Source organism: Zeugodacus cucurbitae, chromosome 3, assembly GCF_028554725.1.
Source record: "Zeugodacus cucurbitae isolate PBARC_wt_2022May chromosome 3, idZeuCucr1.2, whole genome shotgun sequence".
NCBI lineage: Eukaryota > Metazoa > Arthropoda > Insecta > Diptera > Tephritidae > Zeugodacus > Zeugodacus cucurbitae.
The window spans coordinates 15,420,971-15,447,824 of record NC_071668.1 but is presented as its reverse complement, the minus strand read 5'-3'; the positions used below and the strand labels follow the sequence as shown (position 1 = coordinate 15,447,824).

Sequence of the window (26,854 nt, the reverse complement as noted above, 5' to 3'; positions counted from 1 at the left end):
TATCTTATTAAGTGAGCATATAGTCTGGATATAGTGTATGTTGGTAGTAAAAATGAGGTATATCGGTTCAGGAATTACCTCAGCCCTCATATACTACATATGATGATTTTAGTTATTTTATTGGACTTTATGCCGAATATATGAGTCAAAATGTGTTATCTTTATAAAATTACAATAATAAATTTCGAAAGTATAAATGTTCGGTTCCTCCCGAACTTAGTTTTGCCTTACTTGTTTTCATTTATGTTTACAGTACGACAATAAATTGAACCACTTTTATTCTAACACTTCCATATATTAGCTAATTAAATTATAAGTAATACGTTTGTCTGTAACTTTCTATCTTGAACTATCTAATTTATGGTCATGGGATTTTATTTTCCATAAAATAATCAAGCAGTGTTGGATTACAGAATCCTACAATTAAATGTTACGAGTAATAATACAAAAGCGATGCCAAAGTTCAAGGTGTGTACTTAACCTAACTATTTGTGGCAATTTCTAATTGTAGATATCGATACATTAATAAATTAATAAAGAAATACTTTAATTATTGCCTTTCCAATTGAAATATTATTCATTTAATGAGATAATTGAAGTATACACTGCATATAAAGTAGGTTATATGTTTAATATCTAGGTTAGGTTGTATAATTCAATATAGATCACGCCAAAGCCATTGCGTGTAATTCAATAAAAAAAAGTCGGTTAATTTATGGAAATTATTATATTTTATATTCAACAAGTGCTGAATACGTAATTCACTATTGTCTTTAACTGAACGACTTAAATTTGTTGAATATTGAAAGTTTTCGAAATAACTGCCCTTTGAATAGCGGGACCTCCTTTTTAAATAACATTTTCATTATTTTTTGAAATCAATAAGACAAAATACACCCACAATTTCATAATTCGGCATTTAATTAATCGAATGAGAAGAATTCTCCATCGGCATCATTTACGGTTCCGAATCGATGGATACAACCGAGTTCAATTCATTAGAATAAATTGAGGAATTCAAAGAGTTACAAATTTTACGATTTTCGTTTGTTAAAAGCTCACACTTCATTACTTGTTCGTGAAAAAAACACGTCCAAAAACAATACAGGAACCGATGCTCCACCATCCATATTCGCCAGATTTGAAAATATTTTTTCAAAAAAAAGGAGAACCTTAAAGGTTTTACAAACATAAGAGAGATCGCTGAAAGAGCCAAAGGCAATCCCAAGTTCGAGTTTGAGAAGTGTTTCGACGATTGCGAGAAGAACTGACATAAGTGCATATTATCGAATGGGGACTATTTTAAAGGTGATAATATTACTATAGACAAAGCCAGATCTGGAAGTGTCAAGAGCGGGACACCGAAGAAGAAGAAACATTGTAACATCTCTTGTGCGTTTGTCCTGCGTAAGCGAGACAACTCTTCAGCTATTTAAGGGCCCCACAATACGATAAGTAGGAGGAGATATCGTTAGTGAGGCCTCATAAACTCTTAAAATTCAAATCAAGCGGAGTCAGCACATAAAGGATGACTACTACTCACGGAATACATGAAGGCACTCTATCTGGTATCGCTAAGGACCATAACTGGTCTATCGTGGCCTACAGGCCTACCAGACCAACTTAACTTATCATAATATGAACAAATGTATACATTTTTTTTTAACGAAAATTCCCGATATTTTTTGAACACACCTCATATTGTCAAAATTCTTTTTGAATAACGTAAACTATTCTTTAAAATTGTGGTTGGAATCATTTAAAGCATTTGAAGCAAATATTTCCGTAGAGAAATGTTCGAACCCCACTTTTCTGTTGTAATCAACTTGAACTATGTACACCACTTGACGAGTACAACGAACTGAAGGATTTTTGTTTGACAATCCAACGAAATTCAATTAGAAATACATTTGAAAGCAAATCATCATAATTTTAAAGATTCACTCTTCATTAGATATTTTTCTTGAAGTAGTGGGGATTTAAATAGTGAAGAAACACAACAAGAACGGTCGTGAGTTTTAGCATGACTTTTAAAATTGCTGATATTAATAGTTATTAAATTCCAACAATAATATTATGCACATTTAATTAAATAAATTATTTTTATAAAAACTGTAAATTAATAAGAGATAATCAATCAAACTATCCCAACTTCATTTAAATGTTAATTATTTAAATTTATTATATTTCTTTGTCAAATTCTACACACTCTTGTTAATTTATTAACTTTGCTACCACACATAAAACGGTTTTTTGTTAAATATTTACATATTTATTTACTTTTTGTTGTTTTGTTTTGAACCACCTTTGAGGCCACTAAATACAACACACTATTTCACAATCCCACACACAAATGCTTTTGTCAGACTGCACTAACCACAACAATAACAAATAGAAACTACAACAACTTGACTTGACAAAATCAAATGAAGCGTCCAAAAAATATATATGTAAGCATACTTAACATACGCGAAATATTCGAACTCGTTTAGTAAGCGCGCAATGCAAAATCAGACTGCCGCGTGCTATAGGAAACGGAGCGTCTTACCCGGTAACCGTTTCGCCAAAAACTACGGAAGCGAATCCAACAACGAATTGCTTAAAACCAGATGAGCTCGACTGTCCGATAAAATATAGAAAAAAAACTCACACGAAGCACACACGCTCAAAAATAAAATGAAATAAAATTTACAAACAGTGCGCAAGTAACCAAAAAATAACAAAAATAACAACAACAACAAAAAATAAATAAAAGTAAACTAGTAACGCACGCCAAAGCTAAATACAACAGCACTCAGCAATCATTTGTTGATGCAAAAAGCGTCGCAGAGTCAAAGTGCCAGTGTCAAAAAACAAAGTAGCACCAACAACAACAATAGCAACAGCAACAGCAAAAAAATCGTAGGTAAACACGTTTATGGATGGCAGAATATAAAGAAATATTTGGGAAACAAAAGTTATGAAAAGCCGAAACGCATTTCGGCATAATATCATTGTTGGTTGATGAGTCTTCAAGAATAACAACAACAACGGCCACGAACAACACCAACACCTAATATGTCAGCATAAAAGCACAATTATTAATATGCCAACAACCTTCGAGCGACAAGGTAACTATGGTATTTCAAAAATAAATAAACGTAAAGAATTTTAAAATATTTAAACGTAAAAAAATTAAATAAAATAAAATTATTAAGAAAACAAATTAAAAGAGCAGTTGAAAAATTTTAAGTGAAATATAAATGGTTAACATAGTTTGTAAATACGAGGGTTGCTACTTAAGTTTTGAGATTAGATTGTTCAGAGGTTCAGTTTGATGACAAGTGGCGTGAAGGACTTAGACTTGAATATATAAATCATAAAAGACCTTATACATATGTATGTCGAAGCATAAACATTTTGAAACTCTCCGCGGCCAGCCCATTCCCTTGGTTCACCAAAGGAATAACTACTGTAACGTTTCAACCACAGTTGAACCACAGGGACTCGATGTTCTCAGCTCGCCTTCCTCTATATAGCTGAGGAAATTTGAATCCGACAGGCTTCCTAGCCTCATCGCATATCGCATATTGCTTAGTGTCCAGGACTTCCAAAAGAAGATTATGGACGCGAAAAAAGCAAGAAGAAGACGAAGATCAATATGGATGAACGGATTAAAGGAATATTATAAGAAACTCCGACTGGAAAACTGGAGAGAGACAGCAAAAGACATAATAACTTGGAGGCTTTTAGTTTAGCAGGTAAAACTTACAAAGAGCTGTAAGAGCGAAATGATGACAATGACCAGTAATGACAAGTACTTCCTATCCTGCCACTCTGAACCAAAAGGATATCGCAAACAAGGTTTTTAACCAATATTTGCCAATAGAGCTGTTCAATCAGCGCTAGAATACAAGTGTAAGATAGAGGACCGGTTCTTTTCCAGCCTGATGAAATAGCGACACGGGTCTAGTATTCATACTGCTTCCAGGACAAACGAAAGAACAAATTAACGCCTTAATAGTCCGAGAAATAACTGAAGGAATTCAAATTCAACAGTATTGAACATTATCTATATTAATAAAATTTTTAACCAAAACGAAAACTTCTTAAAACATGCGCAGCAACCCACGTATTATCACACGTTCATAACTTTTAATTGAAAACAAATGCCGGTATATGAAAAAGAATATCACATCTTTCTAGAAATAATCCGAAAATCTCAGTTTACGTCAGTAATGATCAATATTGCGCCGTCTACCGCTGCCAAACGGAATGTGGTTGTTAATGAAGACTATGAACTTGAAAAAATATGCATATTAATAAGAGTTTGTAGACGTACATATATGAGATTAACACGATAATATTCTAGACTCGTTGGTTCATTTCAAACGAAAAGCGTTGCAGACGCACAAAAAGTTTTCCATTGCCTCAAGGCAAGCACAAGACAAGTCAACGGAAATGTGCGTTGTCAGCTATGCTAATAAGTTTCAGGTGTTTCAAAGTTGTGGAGAATGAAATGTCAGCAAGATGGTTGTTGCGTCTGTCATGTCAACTCTGCAGTAAACGCATTTAACTGGAGCTACACAACAGTTCATAAAAAAGCGATGACAAACCCTGAATAAGGTCTGACTTATCAGCAGTTCTTTGAACCGATGGCATATATTTTTTGTACGAGGATTGCTTCGTAAGTGACATTGTTTTCTTTATTTGATTGTTGTGGCTATAGTTTCTATAGCTAAAAGACTGTTTGTGAAGACCGATATCCAGTTTCAAGCAGTTTCTTCAAAGTATTCTGCTTATTTTTCCTGCGGTACTGGGGGAAGAAGAATAGAGCTCTTTTCATTTAACAGATTTGCATCTTTTCGAAAGAAAAATTAGGTTTGCCATGTTTGAGAGTTTCACTTTGTTTTCAGAAAATTTTTTGGTTTTCGCTTCTTATTTATGCCACCCTCTATCTTGTATCCATCTCAACTCTTGACATATACGTTTACCATGTATTACACTGTAAATTCAATATTCCTTTGTTCATCCACCTGCACATAATAGCCATTATCGTTTATCTATAACTTTATAGAATTTTTTTAATACATATATATAAGCATGTACTACATGCCTGCCATTTAGTTTTATGGGTTTTCATTGTTAAGGTGTGTCCAACTGAAGGTTCATCGCGTTCATGTTATATTAATTATGACTCTAGTAATATGAATGGCAATGACTAAGATCGCGAGCACATTGTCTACAGTACTTCTTCATTAAAAAGAGCCGCTTCATTATTCTTCATGGTGTTGATATGTGAAAAAAGCATGCGATAAACCTTGCGTAGACCCAGTATAGATTTCCAGAACGCGAACAGTATTTGTCTTTATGCCTTTCTATACAGCTATTTAAAAGTTAGGAAAATTTCTGCTTAATTAGTAAATCTTAACTCTATTCTCCGAATTGATTATTCTTCACTTATAGTCATCGGAAAAGTTTGTAAGTTCACTTAATTTTAATTATTTAATTGGCTTATTAATGTGTCATACTCGGAGTGAAGACTTCGTAAATGATTTTTATACTCTCGCAACAAAAGTTGCTAAAGAGAGTATTATAGTTTTGTTCACCTAACGGTTGTTTGTAAGTCCTGAAACTAAACGAGTTAGATATAGGGTTATATATACCAAAGTGATCAGGGTGACGAGTAAAGTTCAAATCCGGATGTCTGTCTGTCCGTCCGTGCAAGCTGTAACTTGAGTAAAAATTGAGATATCTTAATGAAACTTGGAACACGTGTTCCTTGGCACCATAAGAAGTTTAAGTTCGAAAATGGGCGGAATCGGACCGCTGCCACGCCCACAAAATGGCGATAACCAAAAACACATAAAGAGATATAACTAAGCCATAAATAAAGTTATGAAAATAAAATTTGGAACATAGGATCGCATTAGGGAGGGGCATATTTGAATGTAATTTTTTTGGAAAAGTGGGCGTGACCCCGCCCCAAATGGGTTTTTTATATATATCTTGCAAACCAATAAGCTATATAAACCAAACTTTCTGCAGTCATTTCTTTTCGCCGTTTCCTTATACAATCCAAAAATGAAAGAAATCGGATAATAACCACGCCCACCTCCCATACAAAGGTTAGGTTGAAAATTACTAAAAGTACGTTAACTCACTAACGAGAAACGTCAGAAACACAAAATTTCACAGAAATGAGAGCAGAAGGAAGCTGCACTCAGATCTTTTTACAAAATGGGAAATGGGCGTGGCATCGCCCACTTATGGGTCAAAAACCATATCTCAGGAACTACTCCACAGATTTCAATGAAATTCGGTATATAATATTTTATTGATACCCTGATGACATGTGTGGAAAATGGATGAAATCGGTTCACAACCACGACTACTTTCTTTATAACTCACTTTTGAATTCCATCTGATTCCTTCACTTTATATAGATTAAGAACCAATGCAGATAGCGAAATAAAACTTTACACAAATACAGTATATGATCTGTGGCATCACTTGTGAAAAAATTGTCGAAAACGGATTATAACTTTTCAAGGCCCCAGATATCGAACATGTTGAACTCAGCGCCTAAGTTAAAATTTTAACCGAAAATATGGGTAAATCTCTCAACTAATTTAATGTAATTAAGAGGAAATTGTTTTCTTCCAATAGTGTGTCTCTGTTCCAAAAATTATTAAAATCGGGTCACAACATCTCTTAGCTCCCATATACATAATTATAGGTTTTGCAAAAATATCATCCCCTAGCTCCCATATACCTAATTAAAGGTTTTTCAAAAATTCGTTGGGCTTTATTACGCATATATGTATTGGTTAATATGTGATATATCTATATAGCAAAATTAAGTGAGCGTATAGTATTGGATATAGTGTACCTTGCTGGTGAAATTGAATGAAATCGGTTCAGGAATTACCTCAGCCCTCATACACTATATAGGACGATTTTCGTTATTCTATTAAACTTTATGCCGAATTTATGGGTAAATTTGTGCGTTATCTTAATAAAATTTCTTCAATAAATTGCGAGAGTATAAAATGTTCGGTTACACCCGAACTTAGCCTTTCCTTACTTGTTAATATACACTTCCTTCCCTCGATATTCAGTTTATACTGGTTCTTAATAACGGAGCCAGTTATACATATATTATTAACATATTACATATATTCTAGTGAAATGCCAACTCAAAACAAGCCATGTCTGTATTTTAGTTTGAAAAAATCATTGGTTTCCAAAGTGTTCTTCCAACGAATATGATTTCGAGTGTCTAGTCCAGTCAGAAAATTAATTTTACCTCCAACATTATGATCTAACTTCAAATCGGTATTTTCTTGTAAATCTATTTAAATTCAATACTTCTATTCGATGATCAATGACTAACCCCCTTAGGTCATCCCATGTGAGGGGCACAAAAAAAATTAATTAATTGCGTACATAACATGTCTAGAATACGGTAGTAAAGTGATTTTCAGAAATTCGAAGTCGCTTTAAGCTAGAAGACGGAGCTGTCCGAAACGCTCAGTTGGTAGCTGGGAACATTGAACGCGTTTTTCGTTCATTTAAGCTTACAATTAAAATGCCGCTAACTTTTTTCGTTTCCTACAAGCCAATCAGCCGGAATTATTGAGGAAGTGCGAGCACATTTTTCAAGGCGAGGGTGTAATAAATGATAACAAACTTAAGGTTCTATCCCTTTACTAGTCGTAGAAAAAAAATCTAAAAAAATCACATTCCGTCACATGGGTTGACCTGACCCCCTTAATAAAGTTTAAGAACTTTCCTTTTCTATATAAGAAGACCCTTCCTAATATAAACTGAAACATATTGGGTACTGTGTGCTTCCTATATACATTTATTATTACTCTCAGACACTTGCTATAACTGTATCGAAAATGAAGCAAACGTATTATTAAAGTTAACTAGTACTCTCAGAAAGCATTACACCTTTTCAAGTGGGTACTTGAGACTACTCGTAAATTGAAACTTCTAATTGTTACGAAACCGGTTATGGCAAGCTATCTTAATATATCATAATCTCTACTTGTTTATAAATATCAGGTAATATCAATAACTATTCTTATATAGATGCTATGTTCTAAGATGTTAGAAACACGTTCGTTGTTTTTTTACTAAATGAGTAAAAATTTTAATAATCGCTTAAAAATGGACTTAATAATGGGTTTTTTGACAATTGGAGTGCAAAACTGACACACGCTGTTAACGAAAAATTAATACAACGGCCAGAGAGGAGGGTGCAGAGTTTGTGAAGAAGAAGGTGATGTGGTCTTTTTGAGTAAAAAACTCAATATTAGTATAGATCTACACCTATCACCAATACCTAAGTGAGTTAGTACCAAATGCAACTTAAAGATTAGGAAAAATAAAGAGATTTCTTCAAGAGAAAATGCAATATTGGGCTCGGCATATGGTACATGTGATTTAAGACAATTAAGGCTTCGTAATTCGTTTAAATGAATCTGTATCGCAGTTTGGTTTACTCACTATAGGTATCATAAATGTTTAGAAGTTTATACTCAGTTGACAGTGACATGACAAAGTGGTCAGAAGTATTCAAATTGTAGCTGAACTCATGCGTTTAAGAGTTAAACTCCATACGGAAGTCGGTCATGGCATTTCAAACTCCTTCAGACCTCATACCTTATTGTCAGCTCATTGAGATTGATTTAGAGACCTAAAAATAATAAGAGGATATAGTATTCAGTTATTTTCCCGTAATTGCACGTAGATGTTTTGGTTAAGCCACTAAGTCGACAGTTCCATTATAGTAACAATATACTAGTTTCTAATTTACAATTCATTCGAGCCTAAATAATGAACTGGTCGAATACTATAAATTTATGTAAAAAGCATACCAAATTTAGCATATTCGTACTTTCAAAATCAAAACCTCCATTTTCGAAACCATAATCCCCGGCAAACGGTCAATGAATGTTGCCTTTTTTATTCGTATTTGGACTCGAGTACTGTTATATGAGTTTCTATGTCAAAATTCATTCGAAACTGATTCAGTAACTTGTCGAATATTTCAATATTTTATACATTTCTATAAGAAGCTTGTCAGATTTAAAATCTTCGTGCTTTCAGAATCAAATATACTATTTTTCGAAACGATAACCCCCGATCAACATTCAATGGTTGTTATCTTTATTCTTCGTATTGGCATTCGACACAAAAAATATATTTATACCCTAAACAGGGTAAATTAAGTTTGTCAAGAAGTTTGTAGCACCCAGAAGGAAGCGTCGGAGGCCCTTTAACGTATATATTTAAATGGTCAGTATGTTGAACTGAGTCGATTTACCCATGTCCGCCCGTCTGTCTGTCTGTATATATAGTCCTTCAGTTTTTAAGATATCGTTTTGAAATTATTTGCTCTTCAAGAAGCTGCTCATTTGTCGGAAATGCCGATATCACTATTGCATATAGCTGCATACAAACTGAACGATCGGAATCAAGGGCTTGTATGGAAAACTTCCGCATTTTACTACATATCTTCACGAAATTTGGTGTGAGTTATTGTTCATAGAAATAATTTAATCTCCGAAAAAATTTTTCATATCGGTTCTCTATAGCATATAGTTGCCATACAAACCGAACGATCGGAATCAATGGCTTGTATGGAAAACTTACGCATTTGACGTGGTATCTTCACGAAATTTGACATGGATTACTGCCTAAGGTAATAATATAATCTCCGACGAAATTGTTCAGATCGGTTAACTATATAACCTTAATGTTTCTAGCAAACAACCCGGCTAAAAAGAATTAGTAAAATGTTTTCCTTTTTTTACTTACTTTTTCTTACGTCTTTAGATTTGCTTAAACACATAGTTACTAAAAGAAATGCACCTTTGAAGGATATATTAGCTTCCGTACAGCCGAAGTTCACATTTTTTCTTGTTTTCTTTAATATTGATAAGACCAACCAAAGCGGGTGTAGCGCCAACAATTTTGCATACATAAATTGAAGGTGCAGTTCGTTTGGTTTCTACTAGTCGAATGTTGTAATTTCCTTGAACTTGTTGCTCAACCACTACACACTAACATACACAAGTAAACTACAAACAAAAAATTTGAAAATAAAACTAAATTACGACGAACACTAATTTTTGGTAGACGCAGAAGCTAGCCAAATAGCGAATGTAAACAAAAGCCGGCAGAGCAATGAGTACGAACTCAATAAGTGTAGGAACCGAAGCGCGACGAATTGCGACGGTATAAAATGAATGTTGCAAGCGAGACGTTGAGCAGCTGTAATTGAATGACCGCGAAAATACACAAACAAAACACACGCACACATACACTCACCTATTAGGTATATATGTAACAGTTTGTGAACAAACAAGGTGCAAGTGCACGATGGTGATCGACGTGAGCGGCATACGCAAGACGATTTGTCTTCTAATTATGGGCAAGACGGCTCCAAAACGCCACTTGCCGGCGCACACTGATATCAATTACATACATATGTATGTACAAAAGTAGTGACGAAGCTGTTTTTATTTGCGGAAAATTTCAGGGCTTTTTAAGTTAATTAAGTTATGTACATATTTGAGAAATTCAAAGGACATACATACATATGTATGTGTATATTTGTAAATGCAGGTGTTGGTTTTCATTTAAATGCATGAGTTGCTGTGTAGGGCCGATATGATAGTCCCACAAACAATTGGTAGAATTTTCAAAATTGTCATTAAGTATCTATTCATTATTATTCTTTCGAAATATTCGTACAAAACTGGAACATTATTTTTAATTCCAAGGTCAGATGCTCATTTAAAAATATAATTAGTATTTTCAAGATCTGTGAATTTTCTTTCCACTTTTTTTCCTCTTAATATACACTGAGCGTAAACCTCCTACTATTTAGCAGGACCTGGTACCGATCATAGCTTCTGATAACGTCGTCACGCGATAGTTAGCTCAAGATTTGATTGAACTAGTCCATGCAATACGTCCACTTGGGAATAATGTCTTGTGTGTTAAAAATTTAATATTTAAAATAAATTGGTTAAATTTCATTTTGTAACATATCATATACCTATTTCTGGTAACCCTACCATATTCCAAAAATATTACTCATACGCCCTGTTGAGTGAAAAGAATTTCTGCTTGATTTCTAATACTTTTTTTTTCAAAGTGTTTCATATGAAACCATTCACCATTTTGTGGAAAGCAAGTAATGTGATAAAAAAAATAGAGCGTTCCCATCGACCTCATATAACGCGAGTTTCAGGGAGCTTGGGAGTTTGGAGTTTAATTTTCTATAGAATCCAGAACACTACTTTTTGATCCAAAAGGCAACACGAGAAAAGTACGGTATTTCAACAGATCTGTAGCTTTTTTTGTTGCATTTTACTAGTCTCTGGGAACCAAACTATTGCAGCGTGATTTTAAATCGATGAAGCAATGTGTCTGTTCTGCAACATACCATATATTTATCTGTATCCTAGGCTACCGGTTAGCGAATCAGTAACAATCGCGGTCACTGTATATTAAGACAAGGGGTGCAGATCGACAATCGGTTCTACATTATCGGAATTTACCCAGATTTCCCAATTATGATTGTCGTTTCACAAACGTATTTCTATTTATCGGTATTTATAAGATCGGTAAAAAAATCAGATTTTACATATCTAGGTAATAGGTAAAGAAATTACGAAAATCTCTACAGCAGTGAGAAATCTAAACTTCATGAACATATATAGTAGTCGTCACTATGAATTCAAAACTTCATTCAGAACTCAATTTCGAGAAACTAACCTCTTTTTACATGGTCACTTTTGGGATGATTATTATAAAACTCGCACCTTAATGGCAACTCTGTATGTTTTTCATTTTCTTTAATATTTATTTGTTCATAAAATTCACAAATTCAAAAACACTTTTATCATAAACTTTTATTGACTTTCACTTATTTAATCACTTTCAAACTCTATGGCACTTCCGCTCCGTCGGTAAGGACATAACTGACCCATAACTTGTTCACAATTTTTCATAGACCCTTTTAAAAACTTTACACTTTACATATTATTTTCGACGCTACTTCAAGGCAATTAAAATGTCACGCTCGAGAAAAAACATTAAACAGTTATCTGCTGTTGCAAAACCAAAAATAACAAACATTATTACGACACGCGCGTAGCAATTGATTGTTGCTGCCACATCGAGTCGCCTAAGGAAACTACTAAACTACTGAAATACTAAAAAATTTTGCTAGCTTTGATGCACATAAATGAGTGTGTACATACATATGTATGTATGTTTCTTGCTATGTGTCGACAGGGCATACATAAGCACATAATAATTTTGTAATATTTCAAATGTTGAAAGTAATGGGCCAGAGTTGAGTGTGCAACATGTGGTTTGCGTCTGAGCTGAGTAAAGTGAAGATACATATATGCACACTAAATAAATTCGAGAATTTTTGGCTAAAAACAATACTGTAACAATGCTGCAGCGTCTATATTCACCAGACATGTCTCCGTGCGACTTTTTCCTATTTTAATAATAAATAATAAATAAAGAGAGCCTTAAAAGGCCGTCGCTTTACAAGCATATGTGAAACCGCTACAAGAACCAAAGGCTATCCCAAAAATCTAGTTTGAAAAAATTTTGTTTCGACAATTGGAATAAGCGCTGGCATAAGTGTATAATATCCAATTAGGACTATTTTGAAGGCGACAACGTAAATGTAGACGAAGGGATAAATATTTCTTTCAATAAATGAATATTACACTTATTTTTTGAACACACCTCGTACATACGAAGATTTGACATTCGAAACCTTAATTTCATTTTTAATTTTTCTAAATATTCACTATTGAAACTCAACAATTTTGAAATCGAACCTACAATCTTGAAACTTACAGCCGCTCTACATCGCACCATAGCATTCCCGACCGTTTTTATTTGGCGACTGCCACATAGAGCGCATTGAGAGGACGACCGCTGTCTTTCCCAATGATATCATTTATACGGTGAATGCGAATAAAGTTGTTGTTGTTGTTTCTATTTTATACTATCACTGTGTGCATTTGGCGATTTTTGTTGTAGGTGTAATATTTTTTTTTTGCGTGTTTCCCTTTTGTTTTTGTTTTCTGTGCATTTTCTATCGTAATTTCTTGGTGTGGTCTCTTGCAATTCGTATAACTGTTGTAGTTGTTATTGTTGTATTACACTCACGAAGTCAATTGAATGGCGTCTGCTGACTGTATGGCCCACACTCTAATGCGCTTCTCATCTATGCAATACAAATGGCACAATCAAAGAATTAGAATGCTCATTGTGCATGCGTACTTACACAGTGATACATACATACATACATACATATGTACTCACATACATATAAGCAAATATTTATCTATATATATGTATATAAATATATACTCATATATGTAATAGTGCAAATATATAGAATTTTTTTAATTTTTACATTTTTTAATATTTGTTTATATGTACGTATGTATGTATATATATGTGATATATGATTCTATTAGAATGCCAAGTGAGCATACAATTATTATCAGCAAACAAAAGCAACAGCAATAGTTCTTTATTTAGCCCAGTGCAGTGTAAAGAATTGTTGTAATGAAATTACCGTTGGATTGTAGTTGGGGTGGCAATTAGCTCGGAAGAGAGCTATCATCATTTCAAATCAAAGGCTATCGTCCTGTGAAACACACCAGTTGCTTCAATAAAAATTGAAAATAATAAGCGTTGGCAATGTAGCGTTTGTACTGAGAACCACTTAGCGTAAAGTTATGAAATATTCATGCGCTAAATTCAATTTTCTTTCTTTTTTATTAAAAGCTTTCATAACGCAATTTGTTGCATCTGGAAGGTAAATTTTTTCTCATAACGATAAAATCATATTTGAATGAAATTAAAAATAGGTGCATATAAAATATTTCTTGAAATTTCATATTCGAATCAGAATGCAAATGTATATCAACAAAGCTTTCACAGAAGTCGGTCATTTTATTATGTAACTTATATGTGAAACCGATCTTCAGAGCTAAAGGCTTAATATAACAAGTAAGGAAGGGCTAAGTTCGGGTGTAACTGAACATTTTATACTCTCGCAATTTAATTATTTAACTTAATTAATATTATATAATACACAATTTGACCCACATATTCGTCATATATATTGTATAAAGTCCATTGAAAGTTGGAAACCATAATATTAGGTTAGAAACACCGAGGTCCTCGTGTTCGATACATGGGGCCTTAAAAACCTATGGTCCGATTTCGGCGATTTTTAGAATGGGGCTGCCACACTATTAACATAATATTTATGCAAAGTTCTGCACCGATATCTTCACTAGTGCTTACTTTATATATTGTAAAGTAAACGATTCAGATTGTCTTCAAAGTTCTGGTATATAGGAAGTAGGCGTGGTTGTAAAGCGATTTGGCCTATTTTCACAACATATCATTGGGATGTAAGGAAAGTATTACAAACCAAGTTTCATTGAAATCGGTCGAGTAGTTCCTGAGATATGGTTTTTGACCCATAAGTGGGCGACGCCACGCCCATTTTCCATTTTGTAAAAAAATCTGAGTGCAGCTTTCATCTGCCATTTCTTATGTAAAAATTTAGTGTTTCCGACGTTTTTCGTTAGTGAGTTAACCCACTTTTAGTAATTTTCAACCTAACTTCTGTATGGGAGGGGGGCGTGGTTATGAACCGATTTCTTTCATTTTTGGACTGTATTAGTGTGGCTAAAAAAACGACTGCAGTTTGGCTTATATAGCTCTATTGGTTTGTGAGATATGTACAAAAAACTTAGTAGGGGGCGGGGCAACGCCCACTTCCCCAAAAAAATTACATCCAAATATGCTCCTTCATAGTGCGATCCTTCATACCAAATTTTCGCCACTTTGTGGGCGTGGCAGTGATCCGATTTTGCTCATTTTCGAAAGCAACCTTCCTATGGTGCCAAGAAATAAGTGTGCCAAGTTTCATCAAGATATCTTAATTTTTACTCAAGTTACAGCTTGCACAGACGGACGGACGGACAGACAGACATTCGGATTTGAACTCCACTCTTCACCCTTATCACTTTGGTATACATATATAACCCTATATCTAACTCGTTTAGTTTTGGATGTTACAAACAACCGTTATGTGAGTAAAACTATAATACTCTCTTTAGCAACTTTTGTTGCGAGAATATAAAAAGATATATAATTCAAAAATTAGAATATTGCGGGAGGGAATACTATGTAGGACCTTCGCAAAGAGCTTGTAAAATGCAGTCTGAATGTTCGAAAATTTATGATAGAATTTCGTTTCGTTTTTGATGAAATATTAGTGTCGTAAGTTAAATAAGTATAAAGGGAACTCAATCAACCTGATGAGAACGACCAGTAGAGCAAGAATTCGATCAAATCATATATACGAGGAGTGTTAAAAAAATAACGGGAATTTTCATTTTTTGGAAAAAAAATTATTCATTCGTCCACATTAAAATAGTCGCCTTTAAAATAGTCTCCATTCATTATTATGCCGTTAACACGTCGAAACACTTCACAAACTCAATTTTTGGGATAGTCTTTGGATCTTTTAGCGATTTTTGACAGTTGGTCCTTTTGAAATGGAACTGGATATTTTCCCGTTATTTTTTGAACACACCATGTAAGTGTTTATCGGAATTGCTTATTTAGTTAGAGCAATTTTTTTTTTAATTCCCGGAATTGTATAAACTTTGCGAGACATTTCCGGGGTATTTGCTTATCTCGACCGAGCCAATCCTTAGTTGAAACAACACAGTGAGGCCACAGGGCTTTATAAATAAATATGTATGTATATGGGGAAATATTGAAATATGTATCGCGTATGAATAGGCACAATGCATATGTATCAATTGATGACATCATAAATGAGGAATAAATTTCTGCACACTGTGCTTTTATATATATATCTTTATATACATAGCTGAGTAGTATTTTCTAAACAAACACGTCCTTAGTTTGTCTGATGAAGATGTTGTATCAAATATTGTAAGTTACATAAGTCCACCTGTTGCATATAATCCTCGTACATCTAAGCGATACATATAACTGGGTTTATCATTCTTAGAGTTAATGTAGAAATGTTTTAGATCAATTTCTGTACACTTCTTGTCTTCTTAAAAAATCTCTTTTACCTATAAACTTCATATCAGGTCAAGGTCATTGTCATCTATCATGCTTTCCTGCACATAAACTTAAGTGAATATGCACTTTAACCCTTACTGAAAACATATATGTATTTCTTATAGATTTATTTTATGTTTTGCTGTTGTACTATGTTGTTCGTAGTTCTTTAATATAAATATAAAATGTAAAACGTTTTGACAAAACAATTGTGTTTGCTTTTATATTATTTTTTAGTCTGACTACATACTTTCGCTTTTTTTACAATTTCCCACCTCTCCTCTCGTACATTTTTGCAACGATTTAGATTTATTAGACAGATTATTGTCTATTAGCAAGTATGTCCGGCATCAATCTAAACCGGGCAGATTATTTGTGATACAGCTTGTTACATATATTATTACATTGACCCCATAGCATTGATCATCTTAAGGGTTAATTGTGTATGCCATATGACGTAGCGCCTCAAATGGCAGCAGACACATAGTAAATGCGTATCAAAGGAATGACATAATATTAGCAGTAGTACTACACATTATTTACTATGACAGTGTCTACAATAATTTACTTTTATTTACTTATATTAGCATATAAATATTGGGGTGATCGATTTAAATTTATTTTCGTGAAATAATTACACAGCCTCGCAAAAAAAAATGTGTCATGACCTGGGAATCTGACAAATTTGTGCGATATGTTTTTGGGGTCGCTGAATCCGAATCCGAGGTCCATATAACCTCAGCAAATCAGGTTTTTAGATAACCCCAGAAAAACAATATGGCGGACAGCGATTTTTAAAATTTATCGGATTCGCTTGAAACTCGTTATACGGGGGTTTTCGGACCCGCGGACGAATCCGGTGTTGGTTTTTAAATTCAAAATGGCGGATCTAATCTGATCTATAATATACGAATAGTTCCTTCTATCTCATGAAGAATTTGTGTCAAATATAGTATCGGCCATATACTTTTCTATTACTATCAGTTGAGGCTTAAATCTAAATGCTTTCACTCAAAGTGCAAAAAGATCTAAAAAAATACTTTTTGATTAGGAAAATGTCGAAGATCAATGCATCGAAATCAATTCAAGTAATATTCACTCCTCATACTTATACTTATATCCAATTAATATTCATCAATTCACACCATTTATCTATTATTACAGATTATCTTAATAATATTCGAATGTCCGGTTTGTCTGGGTAGTGTCAAGATAATCTCCACATCAGTTGAAATTTAAGTATCATTATATAAATTATAAATTAATTACCGTTATTAAATTTTAATATCCTACTAAATTTTAATATTTTTAAGTAGAGATTGCATGCCATTCAAGCATTCGAGACCTAAGCTCAGATGTAGTACTTGCATACAATGCAACTCTGATAACATTAAGAGCAATTTTATCGAATTTCATTGTTATTATACTCTCGCAACCTGTTGCACAGAGTATCATAGTTTTGTTCACATAACGGTTGTTTGTGTCACCAAGAAATATAAGAGTTAGATATGGGGTTATATATACATAAATGATCAGGATGACGAGTAGATTTGAAATCCGGATGTCTGTCCGTCCGTCTGTCCGACTGTCCGTGCAAGTGATAACTTGAGTAAAAATTAAGATATCTTAATGAAACTTGGAACACATGTTCCTTGGCACCCTGAGGAGGTTGCTTTCGAAAATGGGCAAAATCGGTCCACTGCCACGCCCACAAAATGGAGGAAACCGAAAACCTATACAGTGTCATAACTAAGCCATAAATAAAGTTATGAAAATGAAATTTGGAACATAGGATCCCATTAGGGAGGGGCACATTTGGATGTAATTTTTTTGGAAAAGTGGGCGTGACCCCGCCCTCAAATAAGTTTTTTTGTATATAACTCGCAAACCAATAAAGCTATATAAGCCAAACTTTCTGCAGTCGTTTCTTTTAGCCATTTCCTTATACAGTCCAAAAATGAAAGAAATCGGATAATAACCACGCCCACCTCCCATACAAAAGTTAGGTTGAAAATTACGAAAAGTGGGTTAACTCTCTAACGAAAAACGCCAGAAACACCAAATTTTACATAAGAAATGGCAGAAGAAAGCTTCACTGAGATTTTTTTACAAAATGGAAAATGGGCGTGGCGTCGCCCACTTATGGGTCAAAAACCATATCTCAAGAACTATTCGACCGATTTCAATGAAATTCGGTATATAACACTTTCTTGACACCCTGATGACACGGGTGGAATATGGGCGAAATCGGTTCACAACTACGTCTACTTCCCATATAACCCAATTTTGAATTCCATCTGATTCGTTCACTTTATAATGTATTCATAAGGAACCAATGAAGCTAGCAGAATAAAACTTTACACAAATACTGTATTTGAGCTGTGACATCACTTGTGGAAAAATTGTCAAAATCGGACCATGACTTTTCAAGGCCCCAGATATCAAACATGAAGAACTCAGTGCCTAAGGTTAATTTTTCACCGAAAATATAGGTAAATCCCTCAGATATTTTAATGTAATTCATTCCCTCTGAATTTTTTTCTTATAACAGTTTCTCTCTGTACCTGAAATGGTAAAAATCGGGTCATAACTTCCCCCAGATCCTATATACCTAATTATAAGTAATATTAAATTAAGTGAGCGTATAGTCTTCGATACATTGTATCTTGGTGGTGAAAACGAGTGAAATCGGTTTAGGGATTACCTCAGTCCCCATATACTATTTATGATGATTTTCGTTATTCTATTGAACTTTATGCCGAATATATGGGTCGAATTGTGTTGTCTTTATAAAATTACATCAATAAATTGCGAGAGTATAAAATGTTCGGTTACACCCGAACTTAGCCCTTCCTTACTTGTTTTTTCAAATTTTCACTAGCTTTGCTTTCTACGACTTCTTCTTTCGCTATTCCCTATTAATAAGGCCGACCACCCTAATTTGTATACACAAAAAAAGTGTAGTTGTTGCAACAAGTGCTCGAATTCACAGGCGTACAGTATTCGCACGAAAGTCTTTATAAATAATAAATTTGAATGTTGTTGTTGTTGTTTTTAAGATTTTCAGCACTGTTTATTACATATGTACATAACTAAATATTAATATATAAATGAAAGAGAGCACCCCAACACATTTGCTGATTTAATTGTGGTATGTCTTTAGTCTCCAAGGGAACATTTCTGGAAATTTTATGATGCCGGTAAATTAATATATAATTGATGCACACATATGTACGTGTAAATGCAAATATTATATCTACAATAAATTCTGTAATTAATTTTAGGAACCCGTAATGAGTAACTAGCGTAATATATATAATGACTTTGATAATTAATCAGCATTTTTATGAGCAAATTAACAGATTTACAATATGTACATGTGTTTATAATTATATCAATGTGCATATACAGACTTATACGTGTCAATATTTAAGCTAAAAATAACTAGAAATATAAAAGTGAAATTGAAATTGAAATTGAAAAAATCTCTAAATTATACCTTATGAGATGTAAAAAGTTGTCGATTTTATAAGCAATTTTATTTGATATTACCGTAATTTTCTAACACCAATTCCTTTCTTTGAAAAAAAAAATATAATTTATTAAAAACTAATTAAGCGCTGAATTGTTGAATTTATCTTAATTGCCCAATTATTTTTATAATTGTGATTATTATCAATATATTTTATTGTCATAATAGACACTAGTCTATTATTTATTTATTTATATTTATTTCTTTTTTGTTTTAATTTTAATTTTATTATTTTAATTTTACTTCCCATTATTTTTCATTATTTAGACTTTCTATTCTTTCAAAAGATTCAATTTTCGACGTGTCTTATAAGATTAGTTTTAATTCTATTTTATTTTCTATTTTGCATATAATTTGTAAAAAAAAAATAATTATGAAAATCGAAAGATATTTTGCTAATTTATTAATATTTGTTGTTATAATAGACAAATGTATATACAACAATATATAATATATATTAGTATATACAATAGTTAGGAGTGATTAATGCAGAGAACTTGTTGAACCGGCAGTGGACGATAAAAAAAAAAATTTAATATTTTAAATATTTTATAAGCGTCTGTATATACACAATTTAATTATAATTAATATATTAATGAATGCTTTATAAAATTGTGAAAGAAAAAACATATTAAAAAAATAAATATTTGAATTGCAGAGCCCATGATATAACATAATTTAAAAAAAAAAAGAAGTAAACGGTCAAGCCGTTTTTGAGATGTTTTCACTGCAGCTCTGAAAGTGTTCGATGCAGTATCAGCCGGAGGAAGCCGAGGAAGGGGAAGGCCTCCACTCCGTTGGACCTGGTTACACTTGGGATCTCCAAATGGCGCCGACCTGCAAAGGAAAGAGACGAGTGGCGTGCTCTCATCGATTCGGCTATAACCGGCTAAACGGTTCAACGCCAATCACATACATACATACAATGTGAAAAAATCGACCTTAACAGGATTTTAACAAATTTCCCAAAATGTTCGCTTCAGATGTGCCATCAACTTTCCTAATTTAATACAGTTGAACTTCCCTAATTCGAATCACCATATTCCACAAAAACAACTTCGAGTTAGAGTGACTTCTGAGTTACGTAAGGTAATTTTTATGAAATTTGGATTCTGAATGGGAATATAATCTAATACCACGTTGGTTACAAGACAACGTATCATCTCAGATGACATACATATGCTTGAAGTTGACTAATATAAATCGTAGAGAGTCATAGAATTCAGGTAACCGGTTACGTCTGATCTGCTGGAAGAATTTGTATAGTATCGTAAAAGGACCAAACTGAGTCCAGGAAAAGAAACTTGTTCTTCAAAGATTTATAAGCAACTCCTTTCTTCCACACACACACACTAATCTACAAGAACAAATCCTTCGATGCTTCTGGTAACTAACACTGCAATGCCCAGTAACGTCTTTTTTTATTTAAATAAAAGTTGTCAGAAACATTCGTAAATAGCATTTACAACTGAAACTTTAGTTTGGCACTCGACTATTTAAATAGCCTTATGTTCAGAGCTTTCCTAAGGTCAAATACCTAAATTTTGCATAGTTGCTTACACACAACATTTGAAAGATCAATGGATACAACGCAAAAATCAACTAATTTAAGGACAACTAACCGGATCTCATGGCAGTTCAGTAACACATTATAACGTAATGTATTTAATGAACCCAAACCAAAAGATTTAGAACAACTCTTAAGGGGGTCATCCCATGTGACGGTCTGTTTTTTAGTGATTTTTTTAGAATTTTCTCGCTATTTATTTCTATTAATTATCATTTATTACCATATATTTCAACAGTATATAAATATAAATTTCCAGCTAAAAATATTGTGTAGAACAGAGTTACAGCGTTCTGAACAGCTCCGCCTAAAAAAAAATGGCACCGCACTTCCTCCACGATTCCGGATGATTGGCATGTAGTAAACAAAAGTTAGCGGCGTTTTAATCGGTAAACTTAAATGCATGGAACGCACTATGATCAAGTGAATATATCAAAATTTGGACTTTTGGTAGACATTTGAAAAAAATTGCGAATTTTGCTTTTTTTAGTTTTTTGCTATAAAAAAATCGATTTTTTTTTTGAATTTTTGATTTATAATAGAGCGTTCCATGCGTTTACATGTGCTGAGTGCACCCCACAAATTTTAAGTCATTCGGTCAAGCCGTTTTTGATATACATACAATGGAGAAAATTTTGAAAAACACGGTTTTGAGAAAAACACAAAGTTCAAAGTTTCCAGCTGCCTGAAACTGAACGCTTCGCCCCTTATTTTAACTGCTGTATCTTTAAAACGCTTTCGAATTTCTAAAAGTCACTTTACTACCGTATTCTCGACATGCTAAGAAAGCAATTTACGATTTAAAAAAAAAAGTTGAGCCCATCATATGGGAAGACACCCTTAAGGCTATCAACACAACAAAGTTAGATTAACAATAGTAATGGTATATTTGTAAGATATAATTACTTGGACTCCCGATTCAAAGCTTTATCTATCAAAAAATATTAACATTTCTTGCATGATATTTCAAAGCCTCCTTAAATTTTAAAACAGTTCACTTTTTTTAAAAACACTTTATTACTCCTTTAAAGGAACACTTTACTAATCCTTTATATCACAAAAATTCTTGGTTAACTTTTTTATACACGAATATTTTTCTTTTTTTTTTTTTTGTTTATATTCCGTCTTTACAAAAGCACAATATCTTGCAATTTGCCAGCACGCTTGAACTAAAAACACAAAAGCCCAGAAGGTTAGTTAAACGAAACTTCCGAGTTCTCTCGAACCAGTTACTTTTAGTTCCGCGTTGTTTCGATGGTATTTGCCGACTGGCTTCTAATATTTTTAGTTGTACGCTAAAAAGCTACTCACAGCAAATGCCAGTCTACATATGCAGTGCACTCGCACACATGTGTATCTGTATATCTACATAAATAAGTATGTCAGTATGTTATCAATTATAAAGTAAGAGCAGCAGCAGCCGCCAGCGATATGACAGTTCATTTTATAGTGACTTGATTGTTGAGAATGAGAAGCGCAAAAGCGACAAAACAATTAACTATGTTGGTATAAATATCAGCAATACGATATATACCATACATATGTATGTATATATTTGTATATAACACATGCAAAAGTTGAAATTTATTACGAACAAATATTATGTTGAGCAGTCGACAGTCAGCTGAGAGCTGAGTTTCGGGTTCAGGAAACCCCAGTTAGAGATTTTGCGAGCGTGTATGCCGCAACCGGCTTTGAGAATCGTAAACCAGACTAACTACGCGCCTTCTGCACATGGCTTAAAGATTATAATTAATATATACAATTATACATATACACATGCGCAAGAAAATATATATTTTAGTCGGCGATTAAGCGGGCTTTTTAATGCTTTTCAGAAGAAAGAGTATGATTGCGGTTTAAGAAATATTTTTCGTTATTTATTGACATTCTTGGAAAAAATATTAATATTAAAAATGATTGAAATTTTTTAAATCCGCCTAACCTTTAAAATTGCGTAAAATTATTGCTTTCAACCCTTTAAAGAGTACTAAGGGCATGCCTGCGCGCCAAAATGTAGGCAACAATTCTCAAACCTTTCCGAATATTCGCCTTAATCAAGAAGGTAGTGTGCTCTTGATGTTTCTATGACAGGATATAATGTATATACGTGGCTCTTTAAAAATATCTTTCCCGCTATTGTTTGACTTAAAAAAATCTCATTTCACATGTGTTCAAAAAATAACGGGAGTACAATTGTCAAATTTTTTTGATATACATGCCCTGAGGTACGATAAAAAGCTCACACTTCGTCGCTTGTTCATAAAATCTTGGCCAAAAAGAATACTGTAGGGATGCCACAGCCTCCTTATTCGCCAGACATGACTATCCTATTTCTAAATATAAAGAGAACTTAAAGGCCCGTCGCTGTACAAGCTTGCGAGAAAAATTGCTGAAAGAGCTAAAGGCTATACCCAAAATCGAGTTTTGAGAAATGTTTCGACGATTAGCAGAATCGCTGGCATAACTGCATAATATCGAATGGGTACTATTTTAAAGGCGACAACTATTTTAATTTAGACAAATGAATAAATATTTTTCAGAAAAACCAAAATTCCCGTTATATTTTGAACACACCCCGTATACAAACATTTTATGTATAAATACATAAATATATATAATAATTAAGGTCATTATATAACACAAACAATTAAGCAAATTCTTTCGTCTACTTCGTCGACTAATAAATTAAACGATCGCGCTTAAGAACATCAGACCACAATCTTCATTAACACAACTTCTGTATATGTTGCTCAAAACTAGTTTTAAAAGAAAACGAAAAGTCAAAATTATAAAAACAAATATTATGTATATATATATATATTGTTTTTTTATCATTACATGACTTTGCTTTTTCAGTCACCCATACAATCATTTTAAACGTTTAAACGTTATGACTAGTCTGCCAGCAGTTTTATTAGCTCCACGACATTGTAAGTTTTTGAAGCGGCATTTTCGAATTCCACTCCAATGTTGTTAGCAGCTTCAATGTCAATGTCAATACGACTGACTGCTGCTGTTGCTTGCGTGCGCAATATGCTCTTTTAATTACATAATAAAGCTTGATTTGCCAAGTAATAGTCAAACTACTTGCATATTTTGTGCATACATACTGTATGTACTTATGTATATATAGATGAATGGTGCACTAAATACGCTGGAAGCTCGTTAAAAATCGTTTAAAATTATGATTTTAGTTGTAGAACTTTTAAATCTCACTCTTTTGGATTGACAGATTTGTTAGATCATTTCATTTACTTATATTGGGATCTAAAGTAATGTAATGAATAATAGAGAGTTGAAGGGAGGCAAGGGAAACAGATTTCCGAGTTCAGAGAAGTAATAATAGGATCACTTCGCGGCTTCCTCATGTATCTGTTGTAAAAACTACAAGCTACGAATGGCTAAAGATATACTAGTTTTACTTCAAACTCATTCCGGTCAAGAATTCAAGAGAGATCTAGCGAAGAATTATAGTCCTTTGTGATGGTGAAGTTCTTGTGACGTTTGGTAGGCAATTCCAATAGACAGTAAGATGCTGTGTTACGAAACTAACCATAAGACTGAAGTCAGTGTGGAGCAGAGTAAATGTGGCAATTGCGATCTGTATCTTAATCTTAATATTAACAGAACAAATTGATTCAATCGGACCATAGATTAAAGATTAAAGTAAACGTAAAACATGTTTAACAAAAAGAGAAGTAAAATAAATAGGTAGCATATGTAGGTTAGGTTAGGTGAAAGAGTTGATCCAATCGATGTCGCTTATAGTTACAGCTAAAATCGCCAGTCCTTTGTGATGTCGCAAACTCCTAAATATATGTAGATACCACAGATTTTCAAGCGTCGTCAGCCTGTGAGCCTGTAATTATGATTGCGGAATGAATTTTCTGGATTTGAGCATCCAATATTATGATATAAAACATATAACGCTCTGAGACCGGATTTTTGATTACACCAAGGATAAATCAGTGCACATACTTCATATGAAAAATATCTTTAAAACCCAACATCAGTTTAATAATATTTAAAAAATAATTATTAATAATTAATAATAGGAATTGGTTGGGCGGTTATAAAGAGGGCCGAATCGATGATAGCGCGCCACTTCTCTCTTTCCCTCCCGGCGCCAGTTGTAGATCCCAAGTGTAACCAGGTCGCTCTCCACCTGGTCCCTCCAACGGAATGGAGGCCTACCCCTTCCTCGGCTTCCTCCAGCGGGTACTGCATCGAACACTTTCAGAGCTAGAGTGTTTTCATCCATATCGTTCCATCGTCTGCGGTATTCGCCGTTGCCAATGTTCTGAGGGCCATAATAGGAATATATAAATAATATATATATAATTCTTTATAAATATTAAAATCCAATTAAATTAATTCTTCCCCATATATTAGTGAATATATAAGGACTTGTTATGATATTCTGCACTTTGAAACCAGTTTTCATATCGTATCCAAAAAAGTTGTCCAGTCAAAAAATGAAACAGGAAAGATACTAGAAAGCTATTAATTTCTCGAAAAATAGAAGACTTAATAGTAACATTTAAATATTTGCAATTCTTATGCATTTATAAATATTGCTAATAAACCAATTGTTAAACTGATTATCTGATTTATGATCAATTAAGAATTCTACTAGTATGAATATTTACAAGTTTATACTAGTATCTACGTATATCAATTAAATATCTAATAATTAACTATAAAAAGTAATTTAAATATCATTGAGGTTAATTCTTAAATCTTCTGAACAACTGGCAACGGTCATGACGAAAGCATTTTTTTATAATTAATAACCCTTTTTTTCATATTTAGAATTTATAATTCAATCAATATATATTAATATTTATCAGTATATTTAACCAGCAATTACTAGAGATTTATAGCTGGACTTGTGTATTTCATTAAGATATATTGAGCGATATATGATACAGAGAATGTAAAATATAGAGAAGGTTCACGGCGGGCTAGTTGGCCACACTAATTTGCTTTTCGAAGGGGTACTCGTTTCTATAAGGAAGTTTCACCACAGAATTCTATAAGGAAGTTTCACCACTGTTTAACATCAGAGGGCTAGAAAATAGCAGAATTGAGCGTTTGCAGTGTTAAATGAGAAAAATTGTGTTAATTTCTATGTTAGGAAATGTACGCTTACATATTTGCCTATATACAATGCGCATATGACTTTTTTGCATATAATTTATAGATATTTTGTTGATAATTGATATGCAGGCACATACGCACATACATACATATGTAATGCTTTACAATATATAATAACCTAAATTACTTTATATTCTTATTTAAATGTAACATAATAATACTACATTTATTTACTTTAGTCATTAAAATGTCACATAATATCATAAATATGTATATTATCACAAAATGATAAACGTACGCGCATTCGTAATTACATATGTGCACATGTAAACAAATATCAAAAGAACCATTCGAATTGTGTCTATATGTCAATTTGTCAGCATTCAATATATGTATGTATGTATGTAAATAAATGTGTGTACTCATGGCTTCCCCTTCGCTTCCCTCTTCAGCTCTCGGTATCTATCCCATCCCGCACGTGTTGTGGTCGTTTG

The 26,854-nt window shown here is 33.2% G+C and overlaps 1 protein-coding gene across 5 annotated transcripts in view; it reads right to left on the bottom strand.

Moving 5' to 3' along the window:
* Window positions 1–22,541, bottom strand: part of Abcg1_5 (ATP-binding cassette sub-family G member 1) — a 38,710-nt gene extending 16,169 nt beyond the window's left edge. The window contains exon 1 of one of the 5 annotated variants that reach the window (XM_011193899.3): window positions 22,164–22,541. The gene's annotated coding sequence lies outside the window, so the exon portion shown is untranslated. Of the gene's footprint in view, window positions 1–2,460; window positions 2,624–11,778; window positions 11,795–11,825; window positions 11,841–22,163 lie in introns of those variants that run through there. The other 4 variants (XM_054226832.1, XM_029044232.2, XM_029044231.2 and 1 more) reach the window with 4 other exon arrangements.
* Between the last annotated feature and the right edge of the window lie 4,313 nt (window positions 22,542–26,854).